The sequence below is a fragment of the Lepus europaeus genome, chromosome 3 (genome assembly GCF_033115175.1).
Source record: "Lepus europaeus isolate LE1 chromosome 3, mLepTim1.pri, whole genome shotgun sequence".
NCBI lineage: Eukaryota > Metazoa > Chordata > Mammalia > Lagomorpha > Leporidae > Lepus > Lepus europaeus.
Window position 1 is genome coordinate 87014214 of NC_084829.1, and position 22557 is coordinate 87036770.

Sequence of the window (22557 nt, forward strand, 5' to 3'; positions counted from 1 at the left end):
CCCCCCGCACGGCATGCGTGCACAAATTTACTCCATTCAGCCCTAATTACAAACCTTGGTTGAAATGCTCTCATTAGATTTATATTTCTCACTCCAAATGTCAATCTTACTGCAAATCCCGGCTTTCTCGAGGATGCATCCATTAGCAATAAACTCTAAAGCCTTCCATGACTGAGTGCATTAAAGCAGCCATGTGGACAAGCACTTAAAATATATCATTAGAGTACATCTCCATTGCAAATGCTCTACATCATTCAACCAAAGGAAAAATGAGCCTGGCCCAGGCAGTACCCTCAAATTGCACACGAAGGGTAGGTTAGAACTGGCTGCTACACGGGAGGAAGCACAAGGTGCTCTAGTGGCAGGCATTTCAGCTTCTCCGTCATTCCGTATGGAGGTGTGGATGGGAACCACAGCCACAGTTTTAATTCATCGCCTTCTCTGGCCCAGGGTTTTTACAGACACTTCTGTCTGTGCCACAGTGTAGTAGGTCTGCAAAGACAATGGTTTACGGCTGCACCTGCGACGCCAGGAACTCGGAGAGTCACCCTGGAATGTGCTCTGCCTCAGCAGCAATCTCCCATTCGGCGCACCAGAGAAGAGCGGCCAAAGCAGCAGCATCTGGACTCGCTGGAAGGACCAGGGCACTGTGCTAATGAAAGATGGACCTTCCCGGAGAAATGCCTTCGCCCCAGGCTGATGCCGTCACCGTCGAAAGCCCAGATAATCCCATGACGGTGCTAATATTGTACAGTACAAGTCAGACTTTGTATTTGGGACAGGGGTGGGAGGACACACCATGAAAAGGGAAATCAGAAGAGAAATTAGAAATAAAAACCCAGCAAAAATGTGCCAGATGACGAAATAAAGACAATACTGTTGTACAAATACACCATGTGTTAATTCCTTAGCTTCTTGGTCTCATTTATCACTTCCTGTCAGGTCCCAGGTGAGGCCAACTCAAGGTGCCACCCTAATTTCTTTTTAACTTTGATAAATGAAGAAACAGCATCCCTGGAAGGTCACGAAGGACATGAGGGAAAAGCCTGATTTGAACTCGAACAATCGGAAAAGAGAAGGGATGGCCACAACTACAACCTTGCATTTTGAGACACATGTTTATTTTACAATGGAACACACTCTGGTGGGTGGCAAAAGACTCCTGGAAGAGCAGGTCTACGTGAGACACAAAATAATGTGCAAAAATAAAAGTCAATAAAAGTAAGAGCAACAGTAATTATTTCCCGCCTGTCAGCATTTGGTCACTCATCACTCATCGGATTGATCAATATCTGGAATTATAACAGATGCAATTATCTTCCATATCTTCCACACCACTGTGAAAGTTCATTGCTCCTGAAGTTTTGCCCATTTCCACCTGAAATATTTAAAACCTTGTTTGATTACTACCTTAGTGCTCTCTCTTTCATAATGTACACCAGCAGGTACCACCATTAACACGCAACTGAAATACCCGTGCTTAAATAAAAAGCACAGTGAGAAGGTAAAATAACTGAATATGCCCAACACAGTGCCGATCATAAAAGAGAGGCTTACAGTGTACTAATTTAATGGCAAAATAGAGAAGAGAAACACACTTTCTACCCTAGATTGCACGGTAACCCACAAAGAACCAATTAGCCCTGGAAATGCATGTATCCTTTGGATTGAGAAACACTCAACCAGAGGCTAATCTTTAGGCCATTGAATTCCAAAATTTGCACTCTGAGCATACTAGAGGGGAGCCTCCAGATTCTGCACTTCTTCTCCCAACGCGACAGCACAAGTCAGAATCAGACCCCCTGGTTTTACAGGGCAATGGCTTTAAGCTCCATGCACCTTATCTCATGGAACCTGCACAACCACCCAGTCTCTGGGGCAGGTGCTGTTCCTGTTCCCACTTCCAAACAGAGACACTCAGGCTGAGCGCACAGGTCAAGGTCAACAGGTAGCTAAGCTAAGATTTGATCCGGGGCTTTTTTTTCACCCAAAGCTCTCATCTCACGCAGAACCACTGCACCACGCTGGCTGCCATCCTCGGAGGAATGCGATTTTCAGTCTCTCATTTTTTCAGAGGCTTCTGGAATGACTGCTCTCTTGACTCACCCACTTCACAAATTACATCAGACAAAAAGACTCAGAACGCTCGTAGACCCTCTCATTCTTTGGAAATGCCACCACCGCTCAGCCGGTGGAAGGGGACAGCACCATCGCCGGGATCACGCAGCTACAAATTTCCCTGCGAACGCTGACGCCACCTCTCTTTGGTGGTTCTTCTAGCCACAAACTGACATGCTGTCACCGACTGTGGTGGCAGCAGACTCGGCAGCCGGGGGAAGGGGAGTTTTTTCTTGGTTAGCTCTCCCCCACCGTCTGTCTGCAGAGGAGACTACAGGGCAGGCATACGCTCGTCCTTGACGCCAGCCGCACCTCACCGCCATGCGTGCAAAGAGACGCATTTTCCAATCTCTCAGAAAACCCTCCTAAGAGACCCTGCCCTTTCTAACGATGAGCCAAGAAGATGGATGCTGCAAGATGGCATTTCAAACAGGGCGATTCCTTTTTAGAGAAGACTCGAGGCCCCTGCCCTTCCTTATCCTGCCATGGGCACAAACTGTTTATGTATGAGCTGTGCCTTTCTTCCTTCAGAAGGGGAAAATGCTGATAAACTATCACATGTAGACCAACGGTGCAAAATCCTGGCTGCTTTTTGCTGTTTCAACAGAGGCACCTCTCCTTCCCATTTTCCCACTTACCAGACACGCGCAAAGATGTGGGCAAACCGGTCATCAGAATGAACAGAGTGATTCTGCTAGCGCCACATATTCTGATTTGTATGAATTGTATTTTTAGCCACGCACAAAGGGCAATAAATGGAAAATCTTATTCTAACCACTGCTTTTTCTGGGCCACCCACACTGCTCCACCTACTGCACAACTTCATAAATGTGAAAAACCCAGGGTTCGAACTAACAAGGGATGCAAAGCGGCTCAAATGTGTGACATTTTTTCCAGTTAGTGTCTGTACTTTCATACTGCTTCTGCATCAGGACTTTCAGGGAAAACAAGGCTGACTTATCGCTGGGCATATTCAGAGATGCTCAGCTGCCATGGCTCCCGGTGCACCCCCAGCCTGCTGGGGACACCTCCCGTGCTGGCCCTCAGCAAAGGACGACACTCACATCTGTGCACAGTCAGCTAGACGGATCGCTGTAATATTCTGATGTGAAACAATGACGGTATTTCAAGAGTCCTTCAAATGAGCAAAGGTGGAATCAGAGGCATACACATTTCTAAAGCAGAGCAGGCTGTCAGGGATGGTTTTGCCAAAAGGAAGCCAATCGCCCTTGACTTAGGTCTGTTAGTTTTCAGAGCAAGCAGCTCACCCACACACAGGACTGCCTGCCGTCCGTTCCCTCCTGAGCTTTCCGCCCTGTCCGTCTGCCCTGACGGCACTTCACCACCCCACAGCCTGAAGCTCACCAAGCACCCCTCATGCGCGGACACCGCTACAGAGAGAAGCCGCTCTCTCCTGCTTACAGACAACCACGCTGGCGGCAAATAAGAAAACAAAACCAATGGCTAGGATGTCATCGTCTGCCAAGGGGCACAGCCAGGACAGAGATCAGAGATCAGATTGCGATCTTGTCGGATTTTTAAGCAGAAGTCATTAAGGTCTCCGGGTGCGCAAAGGCTCGTCCCTCGGAGCCCTCCGCAAACCACCACAACACGCACGCACCTGGCCATCACAACCTCCAAGTCCAGCTCAACAAAGGGATGAAGCCACAAAAAGCCAACTCTGAGGAAGGCATCTTTACCTGTGGACTTGCTCATTATCCAGAAACTAGAGGGAAGGTTCTCTTATCCTCGGGTAGTTGACACGCGCCCTGCAGAGCCAGCACCTTCCTCTGAGATGCACGGGGCCCGGGCAGCACCAATGCGATGTCTCTCAAAACCTTTTTGAAGTTACAGTCCACTACCGCCAGAACTTCTGACTCGTGTTGTAAAAACACGGGCAATTAAGTATTACAAAAAAGTGGGTCATACACCACTGAGAAACCACCACACCGCCCCCAAATCACACTCCAAATGACTGTGCTGTGACAAGGTGGGAGGGGTCTGAACACAGCGAAAGCAAAACTTTTTATGTGGTGAGGAGCATTTTAGTTTTCACTGGCTTAGGTTAGAGAAAGTTAATCTCAATGTCAACTACAAAGCCAACTAACTTGTGGCGTGTTCTTGAAATTATATGACAAATGCCGGCTGTTAATGTAAGGGGAAATTCAGATATACAAAGTCATGAACAGTCCGAGGGCCAGTCTCGGGCTCCGTGATGTGCCCGTGAGCGCTATGACTCACTGCAGTAAGGTGGTCAAACTGAAAGTAAAGACAAAGAGCCCCATTCTCATTATCCACATTAGCATCTTCTCCGCCAGGGGCCGATCAAAGTACTGTACACCGCTTCCCCACACCTGTACCCAACCGGGGCACTACACACGGCCGGGGACACTCAGCAAAGACAGCACCCTTCCACTGTCAGAGGAAGAAGCCGAAACATGGGACCTGGGCCGGGCACGCACAGTCGCCTGTCAGCGAGGAGCCACAGACACAGTCGCTCCAGTCAATACGTCCTGGGTCCCCTTTCCAACTAAGGACACAGAGGAGCTGAAGGAATGCAGTCTCTGCTTTCAAGGAAACTAGAGCCTGGTACAGGGGATGACAAGACCCAGGTATAACTAATGCCAAATACAGACTATTTAAAAAAAAAAAAACACATAAAATTGCTTCTAGAAGTTGCTGACAAATACTGCCTACCTCACTCTTAAGAGTTTGTACACGTGACACTTGTATGACAGTTCTCAGATGATCCCTTTAACAATCCCTTAGCTATTATATAGTATTTTTAAAAGATTGATTTATTTTATTTGAAAGAGATACAGAAAGAGAGAAGGAGAGTCAGAGAGAGAGAGAGGTCTTCCATCCGCTGGTTCACTCCGCAGTTGGTAGCAATGGCCAGAGCTGTGCTGATCCGAAGCCAGGAGCCAGGAGCTTCTTCTGGGTCTCCCATGCGGGTGCAGGGGCCCAAGACTTGGGCCATTTTCTACTGCTTTCCCAGGCCACAGCAGAGAGCTGGGTTGTAAGTGAAGCAGCTGGGTCTTGAACTGGCGCCCATATGGGATGCCGCACTGCAGGTGGCAGCTTTACTCACTACGCCACAGTGCCGGCCACTGTGTGGGAGCTCAAAGGCTTCCTAATCACGGCTGAGTGGTGGGATTCAGCCCAGGCTGATGGCCGAGCGCTATCTCAAGGGGAGGACGGAGATTTCAGCCAACTCAAGTGGTTACCGGACCACCCCAGAGGAATCCGAAGAGATGCTTCACCGAATGGGGATACGGGAGGCAAAGCTGAAGAACTCCGGTTTACAGCACAGGAAGGTGTATCTTTGAACGGGACTTTGTTCCCAACAACTGTAAACCCAGAGATGCACTGGAGTCCATATTGTTTGGATTGTGGATGAGGGGATGGGGCCATCTGGCTACATTAACTTTTCCCATTTTTTTTTTTTTTTTTTTGACAGGCAGAGTGGACAGTGAGAGAGAGAAACAGAGAGAAAGGTCTTCCTTTTTGCCGTTGGTTCACCCTCCAATGGCCGCTGCGGCCGGCGTGCTGCAGCCAGCGCACCGCGCTGATCTGAAGCCAGGAGCCAGGTGCTTCTCCTGGTCTCCCATGGGGTGCAAGGCCCAAGGACTTGGGCCATCCTCCACTGCACTCCCTGGCCACAGCAGAGAGCTGGCCTGGAAGAGGGACAACCGGGACAGGATTGGTGCCCCGACCAGGACTAGAACCCGGTGTGCCGGCGCCGCAAGGCGGAGGATTAGCCTAGTGAGCCGCGGCGCCGGCCAACTTTTCCCATTTCTGCCAAACTGCCTTGCAGTACACTGACTGCTGATTGTTAATGACTAGAACACAATCACTTGACCTAACACTAAAACCACGGCGTACACCATTGAATCTTTCTTTCCCGATTCTGGAGGCCCACTCAGACCCTGCAGGGCTACACAGATCATTTTTCTTGACAAAACATAGAAGTAAAAATACTGATGGAAATTTCCATCTGCCAGAGATGCTGGTGTGTTCATGCAGCTATCTGCCCTTCGTAGGACACTGGAGAGGTCGCTGTCCTATGAAAGAACTCATTCCCAGTGCCATCAACGTGAGACATTTATCAGTCCAGATAGCGCCTGTAGATCTGGAAATAGTGGGTTAGCTGAAAACAACTCTGGAAAAACATGCAAGAGTATGAGTCGCCAGGTAGGCTGTATCTGCGTAGCTAGATCACAGGTAACTTATGCTCTTCTTTTTTCATTTCTATTATTATACAAATTATATAGAATAAATATACATTAATTGGATAATAAGGAAACATAGCTGCTCCTGTTTTGATGAAAGGTGACAATTACTATGACTCTGGCTCTTTTAGAAATGAAGAACACTTAATACAGAGAGCACAGTATCATAATCTGACCTGGTGACAAATAAGGCATGGGATATAGGAAACAAATCTGCTGGAAGTAACAGATCAGAGCTTCCAGCCAATCCCTACAAGGACTAACAATCCTGTCCTTCTCCAAAGCTTTGCAAATACCGTGCTAGGGCAGAAGAGCAGAGATACTCCTCTTCCTCATGACATATGCTCTGTGCACCTTGCAGCTGGAAAAAGCTGCTGATGCCAGGCCCTGAGAAATTCAAAGGGGTGCCCTTGGCAACAGATGCTACGGTGCCCTGAGTTAAATTAGCGACCAGGGAAAACTTCATTTCTACAAAGATTAACAGATTGGAAACTATTAGAATAAATGGATAAATTTCTGTAACAACTGCTATCGCTTTTGGTAGTCAATGGTATAACACAATATAGCTTAGTTTATCTGGAGACCCAGAGGGAATACTGTTTGAAATTTCTGATTTATATATTAATGTATATTATCACGCCGGTAATATTGTAGCTTACTGTACCACTGGTGAATACCCAGAGAATTAAAATTAATTTTTATGATGCCTGGAGTAGAATATAAATGTGAAACTGAATCCATTACAAGGAATCATATTGTACATTCTTAAAAAAATAAACCAAAAAAACCCAAAACCAGAATTGGCTTCAAAACTCTGCCAATGGTTCTCCAATGACTATAACAGGAGCTAAATACTGAGGTTCACAAAATTATTGGATTCAGTCTTCTTAAAATCAGTAATTTCAAACTGTTAGAGTGCCTCAACACATAAACAGAATATGTAACATTTAAACGCCAGCACTGGAAAGGTGGTAAAAACCAAACCTGCAGTTTCTCAAGAAGATTAAAAATGAATGGTTTGGTTTTCTATCCCCGGCCAACATTTTTAGATTATTGGTAAGGCACAAAAATAGGCACAATAAAACATCAGTTAATTAGACTCTTTGAGCTCAAGAAGATTTCTGTTTATTTGTTTCAGTCTTCTGGTAGCTAGAAGATGTTTTTGTTGACAATCTTCCCAAAGCAATGTCTTTCCCTAATTTGAAAATATTCAGCCATTCTCTATGATTCAGCAGGTCAGTGACATCAGCTACAAATATCCTCCAGGGCGTATTTCCCCTCTTTACTAAAAACCAAAGCTATCTTGTTTTCTGAACCTTTATCTCTGAAAAGGGGAAGTGGGGTGTGTGTGGTAGGGTGGGGTGTGTGGGAGGGGATGGGCTGGGGGTGAGGAAGGATGCTTAGTTAACTTAGGGTTCTCGTTAGTTAGGCTCCAGATAGTTAAGCCATCAGTAAACATGAATTCAGTGCCTGAAACCAGGCACATCTGATTCCTAGGAAACACAGCCCCCAGGGGTCTGTCTGTGTGGGTTTTCTCCACCTTACATCACTCTACTCACTCTACTCATGATGGTCTTCTGGGGGAAAGAAGACATCCTCTGAACTCACATTTTGATTAGGGTCTACATCCACGCCATTTCACTCTAGGCTGGGTTCTGGAAGGTCCATGTGGATGGCAAAGCTACAAACTAAGCCTTGTACTTTCCTCTCTCTTTGTATTTGCTGGCCTGGATTGCTTTTCCCTCCCAATCTTTAATCCCTTCCCCCACCTCCACCTGTTTTAATCTTAGAAGAACCCCCTAGCAACTGACTCAGAAATTTTTTTGCCCTGGTCTCCACTTGCTACGTGAAAATAGTAGATTTTCTTTCTAAGCAGGATTGCAAATCCTGGTGTGAGAATGAGGGGACTGATTTATATACATGTTGTACTTCAACTGGTGACTCAGTTTTATCTCTCTTTTTTTGGTTTTGTTTATCCTTTTTTCTTAGAGCCAAACATATAACTATATAATTGTGTATCTCTCGCTCGCTCTCTCTCTCTCTCTCTCACACACACACACACACCCCGTTGATATCTTGGGAGAAGCATTTGGTACAGTGGGTAAGCTGCTGCTTGGGACATCTGCATTCCACACTGAACTGCCCAGATCTGCATGTAGTGTCTCACTCTTGGTTTCAGCCTGGCCCAGTGCTGGCTTCCGTGGGCATCTGGGGTGGGGGTGAATCAGCAGATGGGAGATCTATGTATCTTTCCAACTTTCACATCACTCAACGAATCAATCAGTCTGTCAACCTTGATATCTTAAGGAGAAAGCCAGATAATTCAGAAGGGTGGTTCCTGGGCTTTTTCAACTATGCATATCTCTGTAGTGCTTTTCAAGAATTCCAAGGTCTCCCGGTCAGCCCCCAGGGTGGGGCCTGAAGGTAATGAAGGAGACCTTGAGAAAACGCGGCTAGTAGGCACCATGAGATCTGCTGATTGCTCTCCTAGGCCCACTTTCTAGAAACGCAGAAATCACAAGCAGGGCCAATGAGCTAACCTAGTGGGTTCCATGCTGCACGGTCCTCATAGGACTACAGGTCACCCACTACCCTGCCCTGTGATTCGCAGGCAACCTTCGGCTACTATGAACGATGTGGCTACGAATACCAGTGGACAGGTATCTACCTGTGCAAATCCCTACTTTGATTTCTTCAGGGTGTTCACCCAGAAGTAGAAGTACTGGATCCTAGGGTAATTCTGTCCCTTTTTTTTTTTTTTTTTGAGGAATCACCATACTATCTGGACATCAGTTATTTTTAAATTAACAAACTAAACAGCAGTTGTAGGCTCGCAGCAAAATGCAGCAGGAAGAACTGCGGCTTCTGCCCTCCCCCGCTCCCGCCCAGGTTTTCAGGCGGATGGGCACTTGGTCAGAGGGGTCTGTTGTAGGCTTCGGGAGCCACCTGAGGAGGCACAGCAGTCTCTCCCTCCCCTGCCCTACAGACAGGAAACTGACCGCCAGCAAAGTCAGCCTAGGGGAACCCTGTGGTGTAGCTGTGAGGATTCGCAGAATGGCAGAGCAGGACACAGCCAAGCCCCGCATCTTTCACTCGCTGCTGAAGATGAGTCAGACACTGAGACCCTTCTCTTCCCAAAACGCCGTGCAGGTGCAGAACACCTCAGCGGAGCCAGGTAGCAATGCTGCTCTCTGTGAGGGCGCGGCACTAGCCGGCATCACTCACAGCCCTGCCGGCCCCCCGCCCCAGAAGAGAGCCGCTGGGTTAATTCCATTCTAGAACTCTTTGCATCACCCATCGCTTTGGGTCTTCTTTTTCTAATTTTGTGAGTTTTATTTTAAACGTAGGCATTCAAATCTATCCCAGAATTTTTGGCGTGGTTCGTGTTGAGGCAATAGACATGCCGCTTCATTACTGAGTTGCTTGGCAGTCGCTTTATTAACAGTAATTATTTTCAATTCCAGAGCGTTATAATAAAAGAACTGTAAATCCTAAGTGCTACTTTGAGTGATAACATTTACCATATCCAAGTAAAATGTTATAAATCACAGTGCTTACCCAGAGACTTAAAGTGCCCAGAAATTTCTCAAACATTTCCTGGACAGCATCACTCAGGCTATTTTTGCACTCACATCAACTCAAGAAAATAGCAGAAAGAAATGTTGTTTAAAATTCCTACAATGAAAGCTCAGAAATACACAAATGACACATATATTCACAGGCGCATACCAAAAAGTTCACAGAAAATGGAAGTTTACTTGCCTGCAAAATGTTTCAAAGTCCATGCATAGCTTTTCTATGGCAGGCGGTTCCATGAACTTTTTGAAGATCCCTTGGTACATCTACAGGTATATGGTCACACATAACCCAGCATGGGCTAGTTTCACCACAATCTTCTATTTTTTGCTAATAACAGACAATGGACTGCACCTGATCTCAGGAGACAGGCGATTGGCCTGTTCTAAACACAACAACATGCTGATCCCCAAAAAATGTCAATCCCAAGAACTTAAAAAAAAAAAAAAAAAAAAACCCAATCTGGTTTTGCTGACTTGGGCTGTTTATTGGAGGTGTGTGTCCCTTCTCACATGTGTTTTGTCAATCAAGTCCTATTTAAGCCTATGAGGAAGGGATAATACCAGGATGACTCACCATGAAAGGGAACAATATATTGCCCAACCTAGGGGGAAAAAGATTTTCCCCTCTGAGTGTATCTAAAAGCATGGTGGGCACACCTGCAAGAGGACCAGGGCCTTTGTTTAAGCCTAATAACAGCGTGATTAGTCACACCAGTTGGAAACCAAGGGCAAAGAATGACTAGTCCTAGCAACTGTGAGAGAAAGCTGGCACTGAATAGTGGCATCTCTGTGGCTGGGTGTTCAAATGGGAAGGCACCACGCAGGCCTGGGAACTCCGAGACACAAGTGCCCATATTAAGTAAGGCATTCCATATCACCAGTGAATGGTATTGGTTTTCTTCCTTTATCGCTCACACCGGGGGTCAAGCAGCGATTTCCCACCTGGGGTGTCTACACCAGCTGCATCAGCATCCCTTGGGAACCTGTTGTCAGAAAAGCACATTGCTGGCCCACATCAGAGAGACAGGGTCAGAAACCCTGGGTGGGAGGCCCAGCAACCTGCATTTTTATAAGCACCCCCAGGTGAGTCTGTTGCAAACTAAGATTTAAGAATCAAGAGAGCAGCAATGTGCAGATTCCAACCCTTTCTCCTTTCCTCATTTCTCACTCTTGAGACACTTGGTTGAAAGAGATGAGAGCAAGCTGTTTGCACCTGGGCTATTTGTTGCCTAAGAAAATGGTCAGAATCGCTTAGTGAAGAACGAGAACCTTTGGTCAAAACTTACATATAATCCTTCCAGGTCCTGTGCTGGCTTTGAGTCTTAGGATGCAGGGGACTGGGCGAAGGGAGAGATGAGAAGGCTACAGCAATCCATTCAGACATGGACCCCAAAGCTCTGTGGGGCCACCTTCTGAGAGGTCAGTGAGTGTCCACCTGGGTAGGAGAGAAGAGTTGTCCATTAGCGGAGGAAACCTGGCCTGGGAATGCTCCCCGCTCCTTCCTGTGACCTCACTACTGCCCACTCTGTTCTCTAGGATCCGGACACTAAGTCTGCCTCTTCACCAGTCACACAGCCAGAACATCATAAAATCACCTATGGGCCCCAGTGCCCAGGCTCCACCCAGCAGGAAGTCCTATTCCCGCAAGTGCTTTGTTTAGAATTCTCCTGACTCCTAAAGCAGCTTGGAGACGGATCAGTCTCCAATCAGTTATCTCCTTCTCTATTTCACATCATGAATGCTTTCTTTCAACAAATGGGGACATCTCGGTGTAAGACACATGTGGCTGTCGTAACTAGACAAGACGCATGAAGCAAGTGATTAACTCGAGAATTCTGCCTGAAATAAGATGATCCTCTGATGCCTCAAATATGATGTTTTTAAATTACTCATTTTTTCCTGATGATACATTAACATAGGCATATTATAGCCACATTTGGAAAACATAGAAAAGCATCAAGAAAAAAAAAATATATGGTAACCTTGACACTGACAAACCACTAATGAAATTTTGTTTTATAGGCTCATAACCACTTTATTGAAACTCCTGCGGCCAGGTATGGTTCTGAATTCAAAATTATATGGATTTCCTAGAGTTTCATGCTGTAACTACCATTTATTACATAATGTCCTATAAGGGGAGACAGCAGCAACCCATAACTGAACATATTAAATAATTAAGCACAAAAAGTAATTGTTTATTCTTATTGAGATAAAATAAAGGCTTATATTAGACCAAGCCAGGTTTATCTATCCAAGAAGTTTCTTCCCACCCTCCCACTCAAAAAACTTCTGGATTTAGAAATAGGGGTTAAGAGGATTGAGACAGTGAGCTAAGCTGTCGTCTGCAACAATGACATCCCATATTGGAGCACTGGTTCGAGTCCTGGTTGCTCCATTTCTGATCCAGCTCCCAGCTAATGCTCCTGGGAATGCAGTAGATGGGTCCCTGCCACCAACCCAGCCCAGACAGAGCTCCAGGCTCCCCGCTCTGGCCTGGACCAACACTGGTTCTTGTGGCTATTTGGGGAGTGAAGCAGTGGATGGAAGACTGATCTCTTTCTTTCCCATTCTCCCTAACTTTCAAACAAACAAATAAATCTTAAAAAAAAAAATCTAGACATAAAGGATTGTGGACCAATATTCTTTGCAGATCCACAAACATATTCAATGTTTATTTCTATTTTTTCATTTAATTATTAAATAAAATGTGAGTTATATGAGCATTTCCCCCAAGTTATTAAAAAGTATTAGAAAACATGCTTTTAAATATCTATGTAATATTATTACCCCACAGAAATGCATTGTTAATTTAACCGTTTCTCTCATTTTTGTTTTATTTTTAAAGGTTAACTAATGCTTATTTATTTTCTAATTTGTAAGGAACTAATTCAATGTATCTTAGAAATCACTTCTGTTCGGTAAGCAAAGTTTTAGAAAGTGAAGAGAGATTCAGATATTTGATGTCATGTCATTTCCCAGTAAGACAGATTAATGTTTTCACCCAACAATGAGCACTAGGTAGGGTGTCTTCTCGCACATCCGTGCCCGTGGAGGCAGAGGTAGGTCAGATAACTAAAATTACAGCCAGTGGGCAAGAGACTGATGGCTCTGCATTTTTGCTACAGCAAATAACATGTGGAGGGAGACAGCTGAGCACCAAATTGTCTGCATTTCTGAACATTTTCTTAGGTAGGTTCCCTGAACAAGAATCCCGGAGTGAAAGAGCATCAACTTCAGGGGTTATGATTGGCTTTCTAGAAAGACTGCACCCATCTGTCCTCTTTCCAGCAGCATGGGTGCCTGGTGAGTCAGGTTCACCAGCTGGAACACGGGCATGGAGAGATACACTGTACCCCCCATTTCTCACACAGTTCCAGTCATGGGCGACTCATCCTAGGAGACTGTCCTTTGGTTTTCTGTATATAGTAAGGAGCTTGCTGTTTTCAGCATGGGATTAAGGTGGGTTCCCCACCATATCTGGGCCAGACCCAGTCTGGAGTTGGGGGGGAGCATGACTTGTCCCTGGGGGTCTTCACAGGGAAGGAGTGTGGGGGAGCTCAGACATCATTCACATAGAATCCTGAGAAGAAAAACTGCGGGTTGTTTGCAGGCTGAAATGTTAGTAGCTGGAACTGGAGGCCTTGTGTTCCCCTTCCTTTTGGTCGTCTCCTGTTTCTTGGATATTTTGCTCATCCTCAGCATGGCCTCAGAGAAAAGAGACTGAGACAAACTCCAGGCAGACAGGTGAATGCAAGGTGACCTGCACGTGTGCTCACAGCATTGTCAACCTGGTCCAGGGGCCTTGCGCGCTTTATCTCATCTGGTGCTGAGTGCATCGGTATCGAAAGGTGTGGCTGCATGTTTAAAAACATGTGTTTCCACCTTCTTATGTCTAATATGCTCAGAGGAATTTGAGCTTTGGGATCTCAAAGATCTATGTGAGCCTAGTGTCTTCAGTACCAAGATGAGGCCAAGTCTGGCTATGCATCATACACTTCGCCTTTTCACTCTTTTGTCAGCACCATCACAGCATCCATGTGATGCAGAGAAGATGGCCAAGCCAACTCCAGATGATGGCAAACCCACTGAAGGTCCCATGTTGTCAGGAAGGAAGCTGTGTCTCTGGGAGCAAGAGTTAAGAGTCTGATACATGGGTCTGGCATTGTGGCGTGGTGGGTCAAAGTTGTTGCCTGCAGCACTTGCGACCCATATGAGTGCCAAGTGCCGGTTCAAGTCCCAGCTACTCCACTTCTGTTCCAGCTCCCTGCTAATGTGCCTGGAAAAGCAGCAGGAGACGGTCCAAGTGCTTGGGTTCCTGCCCTTCATGTGGGAGAGGCAAGATGGGGTTCCAGGCTGCTGGTTCTGACCTGATCCAGCCCTGGCCATTGTGGCCATTTGGAGAGTGAACCAGTAGATGGAAGATATTTCTCTCTCTCTCTCTCTCTCTCTCACCCTCTTTATAACTCTGCCTTTCAAATAAATTAATAACAATAAGAGTCTGATATACAACACAGAAGAGATGATACAAGAAGCAAGACATGAAGACACAAAGTACACTTAGAAAAGCAAACATACAAACGCATAAACACATCCTTCCCCAGTGTGACTACTACAAATTAAGGCTGCCAAAGCACTGTGCACAGCTCCATGCTCCTCTTTTCTCGTGCAGTTTTGTAACTTTAATCTGCAGCTATTCTCATCCACGCTGACTGCCTGTAGATTTTTGAAAGTGGCCACAGGTACCTAGGTAACCAAACTGGCGCTGGCGTGTGAATCTGCACCCTCGTTATACTGCCTGGACACCCTCATGCAAATGCATTATGGCACATTCCTTATTCCTTTGGCCTAGACAGCCTGGTATCAATGTGCACATCTGGAGTCCTCATCTCTTTCCTGGCAAACTTCCAGATCTCTGGGTGCCTGAGGGGCACGTTTCCTGAAGCCACTCTGTGGGCGTGCGTGTGCATACTGATCGCGGTCTCTCGAGTCCCCAGTTCGTGGATGACAGAACACCCCTCCTGCTCCTCACGTCCCCTCTGCAGGAGCCATCCTGCAGGGCCCACATTGCAAAGGAAGAGTGTGAAGGACTGACATTCCTTTCCAGTGTATCTTCTTCTGATAATGGTTCTTTCTTTCCCCCTTAATGTGTATTTAAACTTACAGGACAACTGATGTAGAGAATGCCATGATTTCCATATGGCGATAAAAGAAAATCGATGAGATATTTCTTTGTTATATGGGATGAAACAACCTCACTCTTCCCTTGTAAATTGATTTTATCTAAAAACTCAATTTTTACACGCATACATGTTATAAAATAGCTGTGGTTTTGGGGGGGGGGTGGGAGCGAAAAATCTGTCAAAATTATTTTGGGAATGAGTTAAATCAATCTCTCCCAATACTCTTGTCTAAAAGGATTGCTTCTATCAAAATGATCAAAGTAGAGCAGGCACTCGGTGCAGCAGTTAAGACGCTGCTTGGGGATGCCCACACCCCGTATCAGAGCGCCCGGTTAGAGTTCCAGTTCCTCTGCTTCTAATTTCAGCTTCCTGTTGGTGTACCCCAGGAGGCGGGAGATAATGGCTGGAATACTTGAGTCCCTGCCACCCAGCTGAGAGACTGGGTTTGAGGCTCCTGGCTTCAGCCTGGCCCAGCTCCGGTAGTGGTGGCCATTTAGCGTGGGAAATCAGCAAATGGCCAATTTCTGTCTGCCTCTTTCTCTGCCTTTCCAATAAAATGAAAATTAAAATTTTGACAAAAATGATCAAAAAGCCCAAGCCGTATCAAAAGGAGACCCTCTCCTTCATTGTGGCTTCTCTGTAGCATTCTTCCTGTCAATGGTCAAAGTGGACACAATGGCTTACATGGCTTTTCCTGGCCACAATCAGATATATGGGTAATTGTTTGAGCACACCAGGACTATAGGGTGTGAAAAATAAAGTGGTAATAGAGGAAATGACCCCTCAAAGAGTACACTTTGTTTTTTTCCAGAGGGCCTAACTGCTCGGGTGGAAAATACAAAAAACAAACCACCACTAATAACATAAATGATTACCAGAAGCTCTTCAGATATGCAAGCTGTACAACTAGCGCTTGTAAAGCTAATTAGTAATTTGGATTCTCTCATTTCAAAAAATACTCTGAAGCAGCCCATTTCTGTTTCAACGCTGAGGCAAAGTCTGTGCAACTGGCATATTCTCAAAGTAAAAAAAAAAAAAAAAAAAAAGGATCATTTGAATAAAGTTATTACTCTCAATGCCACAAGCTAAAAGCTAGTAGTGCCACATGATTATGTTATCTTGCATTTACAAAAGATTTGATAGTTTTCCAAGCCACATGAGATGCAGGCTTACCCCACAGTAGTTTTGCTGTGTTGGGCCGGTCACTCATTGCCTCTAACACTGCCAGCAGGTTCTTTGCAGGATTAGAATGACAATGCATATAAGAAGTGTTTTTCTTTTTTTGTAAATTGTAAGCTAGACAGAAAAATGTTACACACCATTTCTCTTTTTACTAACAACCTTGTGAGGCATACAGATATCAATCCCCATTTCACAGTTAGGGAAACTGATACTAAAAGATGTGTCAATGACAACAGCAAAAAGGACCAGGTTAGATTTGAGTTTTATTTCTAAACTGGTCACAGACTAGCTGAGTGACTCTCTGGAAATTGATTTCTTGGGTAAAATGAGGAGACTGGATGAGATGGCTTCAAGGTCTTCTTGAGGTCTGTACCCAGAAGTCTGAAGCTTAGGGTGCTGGGGCAGGTCCTGGGGTGGGGAAAACATGAACTCACTCATTTTACTGGACTGAGGAGAGGTGGGAGGAATCCTAGGGAAATGGCCAGGGCCTCTAGGGCACAGGAAGAAGGTTCAGAAGAGCTTAAAACTGGTCCCAATGTTTCACTACTTTAACAACCGGGAAAGCCAAATAGGAGTATATAGTCTCACTGTTGTGTGGATGAGTCTGACAACAATGGCCACCCAGTAGGCATCCAGCTGTCCTGGCTACGGTCCCACGGTGCGGGGAGAGATGTAAAAGGGCTTTTTCTTTTTTTGTGGGTTATGAGCACACATCAAGGTCACATGGAAATTTTGTTCTAAAAAGATTGGGGCCACTGACTTGGGTCGGTACTAACGTCCATTACAACTTTTGGTGATGATGCAAAGTTGAGGATTGGCCCCAGGTAATATGGCAGCCTCCAGCCACATGTGGCTATTGAGCACTTGCAACATGTCCAGTACGGATGAGGAATTGACTTTCTAATTTTAACCAATTTCAATGGCGTTAAGTTACAACAGCCACATGCAGTCAGTGGTTACCAGACAGTGCAGCTCTGGGCTGCTTCAAATACTAGCTTTGGTGGACGTACTTCAGACCTCAGAAGCCTATGGGACAACACTCAGTCTATGTATCCAGCAAGTCTTTGCTCAACTCCTCTGCGTGCCAGGCACCGTCGAAGTGTCTCAAAACAATGGTGAACCTGACAGTCCTGGACACTTCCTGCCCTGCTGGTGCTTTTCGGCTAGATTGATTTCCGAAGACCTCACAAAATCTTGAAGTGGCTCACCAGACTGCTCTTAGGAAAAGGTGGGTGAGGAGATATGGTAATGCTACACTAAGCATGAAAGCACTGCTTTTTCATTTCTTCATATTTACTGTTAGAGAAGCTGCGGGAAAGTTTAAAAAGAACTATCTGAATGGTTACTATTCATTCACTTACAAGTAAAGTAGCATATCCCAGATATGGGAAATTATCTGTAAGTAATTCCCTCTTGCATAATCTTAAATTCACTTAAAAACTCACTGAGACCTGTTTTCTTGAAGCCCAGAAGGAGAAAATGGCATTTAATTACAGCAACAGTCATAAAATGCACAAGGAAGTTTCCAGCTGTAAACAGTGGGCAGGGGAATGTTTATACCAATTAGTTGGGAAACGATCAGGTTTTCTAGAATGTACTTCTCGTGTAAGCAAGGCTGATGGCGTTCTTTATCCCTACAACCTGACTCTGAGCTGGAATTTTCTTAGCGACTGTAAAAGCAGGTGATGAGCAAAGCCCTATTTGCTTTCCCCCGGAAGACTACCGCTGGAGGTCTTTTTATCAACATCACACCTAACACCAACAGCATCCTTCCTAAGTGGCTTCCTGTGTTTCCAGTCTACCATACAGCGTCTCATGTTCTCTTGTCAGTTGTCTGCTGTCAGCTCTTCCCACCTCCCTGGGATTTCAAGTGATGCAAAGAACACAAAGCAAAATATTCAGAACTGCTTTATGCTCTTGTTATGATCCTGAATCCAGGATGGCCTAAATGCCAAGGACAGGGACAAATCAGGCTTTGGAATACAGAGTTTCTGAGCTAATTCTCTTCACTGTACTAGCTGGATCATGTGGGGTGAAAGATTGACCAAGCAAAAGAATGGGATTCTGCTCCCAATGGGAGCATCCCAATGGGATTGGACGTGGGTGACATCGTGAACCAATCTGACTTTCCCACCTTTAAAAACGCTACTTCTGGTCCCCCTGCCCAAAGTCACATTAGCAGGTTGTTTTTTTTTTTTAAGATTTATTTTATTTATTTGAAAGGTGGAGTTACAGAGAGTCAGAGACAGAGATAGAGAGAGAGGTCTTCCATCTGCTGGTTTGCTCCCCAGATGGCTGCAATGGCCAGAGCTGCACTGATCCAAAGCCAGGAGCCAGAAGCTTCCCCCAGGTATCTCAAGTGGGTGCAGAGGGCCAAGGACTTGGGCCATCTTCTACTTCTTTCCCAGGCCATAGCAGAGAGCTGGATCGGAAGTGGAACAGCTGGTACTCAAACCAGCACCCAGATGGGATCCTGGCACTGCAGGCAGCGGCTTTACCTGCTACACCACAGTGCCGGCCCCAGACTGGCAGTTTTTAGGGCTAATAAATGACCCTTCCATATCTACACAGATACCCACACCCGCATGCGTGTGTGTACCCTTCATGTTCTCTCACTGGCTTGAGGACAGTGACAATTTACAGCGGTCAGATAACAAAGTAAGAGCTCAAAACTTAGGTCCAAAAATACAAATTGCATTTCAAGACTGTTATCTGCGAAAATGGTCAAAACTCAAATGTCCTGCTGGAGCGCAGGCTGAAAAAACGTAAAATGAAAAATTTGGTGGCAGCTTTAGTGACAAATATGGTAACTGGAATGTCCCTGGAGTCCTTAGTCATATTCAGAAACACTAAATGGAGCAAACAGCGTTTTATAGACAGAAGGGTTTTAAAAAGAAAGGGGTCCATTGATGTGAATTGTTGGGAAACTACAGATGAATTTTTTAAAAACTCTACCTTGCAAACAGAATTTAAACAGTCAATCATACGAAACAAAAGACCTGTGAATCATAGAGGCTGTGGCTTTTGTGTTTTGTTCTGCTGGCATGGGAAGGTGATGCAAGGAAACGTGCTTTTTTGCTGCCACAGAGAAAGACGAGGGGAGGAAATACACCCCTGTGAGGCAGGATGGAGAAAATTAATTAAGATAAAACAACCCTGAAAGTTTCCACTTTCACCTTTTAGGTTCTAGGACCAAGCTGTTCTAGTTGGAGAACCACAACTTGGAAATTATCTTCTTTGATATTTAAGGAGTTCACAAAAACAGCGAGGAGGATGTTCAGGTTTTCGCCTCTACAGTCAAAAAATGGTACGATCAGAACTATTTGCCACAATTCAGTGAAGACAAAAAGCTGAAAATAAACTAGAGTTTAAAAGACATAACCTGAAATAATTTGGGGTGTTCTGTAGACTTTATCTACAAAACCAGAATACTCCCTTGTAGCGATGCATCATCATAATCACGATGATTTTCATTTATTGAGAACTATTTGTTGGGAACAGTGCTAGGAATCTGACAGGTGTTACTAGCCCATGGGTAGATGACCTAACTGTCCAGGCTAGTGAAACACCTCACCCAAGGTCACACTGCAAGACTATATGTGATCTGAATCCAAGCTTTAAGACTTTTTTTTAACTAAAAACATTTTTTTTTCATCAACTTGAAGGGCAGACCCACCTACCAGAGAAAGAGCAAGAGAGAGATAGAGAGAGAGAATCTGTCATATGTAGGTTCACTGCCCCAGTGCCTGGGAACAGCTGGAGTTGGGCCAGGCCAAAGCCAGGAGCCAGGAACTCCATGTTGGTCTCCCACACGGATGGCACACACCCAGATACTTGAGTCCCTACCTGTTGCCTCCCAGGATGCATCAGCAGGAAGCTAGATGGAAGTAGATGTGCTGGGACTTGAACCAGGCACACCAATATGGGATATGGGCTCCCCAAGCAGTAGCTTAAGCAGCTGCACCACAACACCCACCCCATACCCTTTTCTATACAACACTTCTGGTCACTACGATTTGGAGAGAAGGCATCCCCCTCCTCTAAGGAAACATAACAACTTTCCCCATGTACTACCAGTGAAAGGTCAAGTAAGGTGACAAAACTAAAGGTCTTACAGAAATTTACTTGTGTAAAAACAGTCAATTAGCTTGCTCACTCTAAAATGGTTATATTTCATGAGGTGTATTGGACTTTAAAAGTTTTTTTCTATTGTATTGTAGTTACTTGGAAAAAAGAAAGTCCTATTAGGCCTCCCACTAAAAAGGACCAAAATTCAAGGTGAATTTTAAGCCTCATATGATTTTCTAGAGAGCCTGAATGGGCATCAACTCTGCCTTCCTTGCCTGCTCCTAGGATCCACACATGGTCTGGGCTCTTGAGCGCTCTTGGCCTCCTTCTCTCTGAGAAATTTACCTCTACCGTTGCATCATTTTTAGACAGAAAAACCTGCCAAGTCCTAGCCATTTCTAGGGCAGCTGCACCTGCCTGCCAGCCTTGTCTGCCAAAATCAGATGCCCCTTGATTTCCAGGTTACAAGGACATGGGTGCCAAGTGGGTCTCCGGTGGCTCCCACAAGGCAAGGTGCCACTGTCTGACCCCGCACAAGGCTGGTGGTGTCCCCTTGCAGCAGGGGGCAAGGGCCGTCCTACGACTGGGCAATAACCTTACAGAAAGGTGAGACACCTGGCATCTCAAAGGAGTGTGATGCAGCATTTCCGGAAAAGGCATTGCCACTGACCCAGCTGTTCCTATGAGCTGCTTTTCCCTGCCTCGTTCTCTCACTTCTCACTGCCAATTCCACCCGAATTATTTTTATCTCCCATTTGTTTACTCTTTTCCTCCTCTACTGCCATTGCCATAGTTTCTCACCTGGTCCACTGGCTTCTCTGCTTTCAACTCCTCCCTGGTGTTCAAGGGCCCCAGGATCACCCCCAGGCCAGGTCATTCACTGGGAAGGAGTGACAGGACTCAGCATATGCCACACTCACAGTGGCGGTTTAGGATGTGAAAGATACAGAGCAGTATCAGCCTGGTGACTGGGGAGACATTGGAGAAACTGAGTACAAGCTTCCAAGAGTCCCTGCCCAGGCTGAGTTCCTTCAGCATCAACTTGTGATGAGAGCAAAATAACTGTCCACAAGGGAAGCTCATGAGAAATGCTCGTGTCCAGTGTTTTTACTGGAGGGCACTCTCTGCCTGGCATGGAACCAAATTCCAGAGTCCTAGGGGAGACGTGGGTGCTTGGTATAAACCGCAATCGTTTTGACCAAATGGTTTAGGCATCCTTATCAGTTAGGGGCTGATGAGAACACTCCGGAAGTGCAAGGTCCCAGATGTCAGCCAAGTGCCATCCATGCAGGCAGCTTGTCCTCCATTCAGCGGTTCCAGGCTGGCTAGGTTGACTCTTTATACCTTGCTGAAAACCACAGTCCACACAGGAACCACCGTGATCTTCAAATCATATCACTTCCCTGTTTGTAATCTCTCAATTTTCCCATTGTTCCTGGTGTAAAACCTACCTCTTTGCTCCTTACCTGCTCTCCCACTGAGGCACTTTGGTGCCCCTTCTCCTGACTCGCCCGGCCTCGACACCTGCTCATCTCTCTGCATGGGTTGTCTTTCTCCTTCTCTCAGCCTAGCTGGTTCCATCTCCTCCACCAGGTCTAGTTCAAACACCAGCTCTGCAACCACACTCTGACCTCTCCCTGACAGCGACATATCACCCTGCTTCCTTCCACTGGGGGACAACCCAAACCCACGTGCTTATTTGCTGAGTCATTATCCATCTCCCTCTGGATCTGTGCTGAGACCACAGTGGCAGGGAGGGACCCAGCCTCTCCTTTGTGCACCTCTGACAGACAGCACTTGGAAGAGTGCCCGGCGCAGGAGCACATAAATAAAGACTGTGTGCAGAGCGCAGTGACAGGTTCATAGGGAGGGAACAGACACTGACTCTGAGGATTGCCCCCCTTCCCAGGCCCTCAACACCTTAGCCCAATTTTGTCTGCCCCTAGCTGAAGCCCTGCCTGGAGACTGATGGCACGTCTGCCCTGGGCCTCCTCTCTAACAGCCACCCCCATGGCCGCCCCCAGTACAGCCTCAGTGGAGCCCCCGAGGCCCTGCTTCCTGCTGCTTCCTCCTTGCACGACAAACTCAGTTTCTCTCTCTGGATCTGTCTCTGTGCTCCCACCATCTGCCTTGTATAAAAATCAATTTGCTCCATCTTGCTGAGGTCCACACCCTCTTTGGAGGATCCAGGGCTAC

At 46.0% G+C, this 22557-nt stretch overlaps 1 protein-coding gene across 1 annotated transcript in view; it reads right to left on the reverse strand.

The window, feature by feature from the left end:
* BACH2 (BTB domain and CNC homolog 2) overlaps positions 1-22557 on the reverse strand; it is a 381025-nt gene that overhangs the window by 153599 nt on the left and 204869 nt on the right. The window contains exon 3 of the mRNA XM_062187613.1: positions 11215-11363. The gene's annotated coding sequence lies outside the window, so the exon portion shown is untranslated. The remainder of the gene's footprint in view (positions 1-11214; positions 11364-22557) is intronic.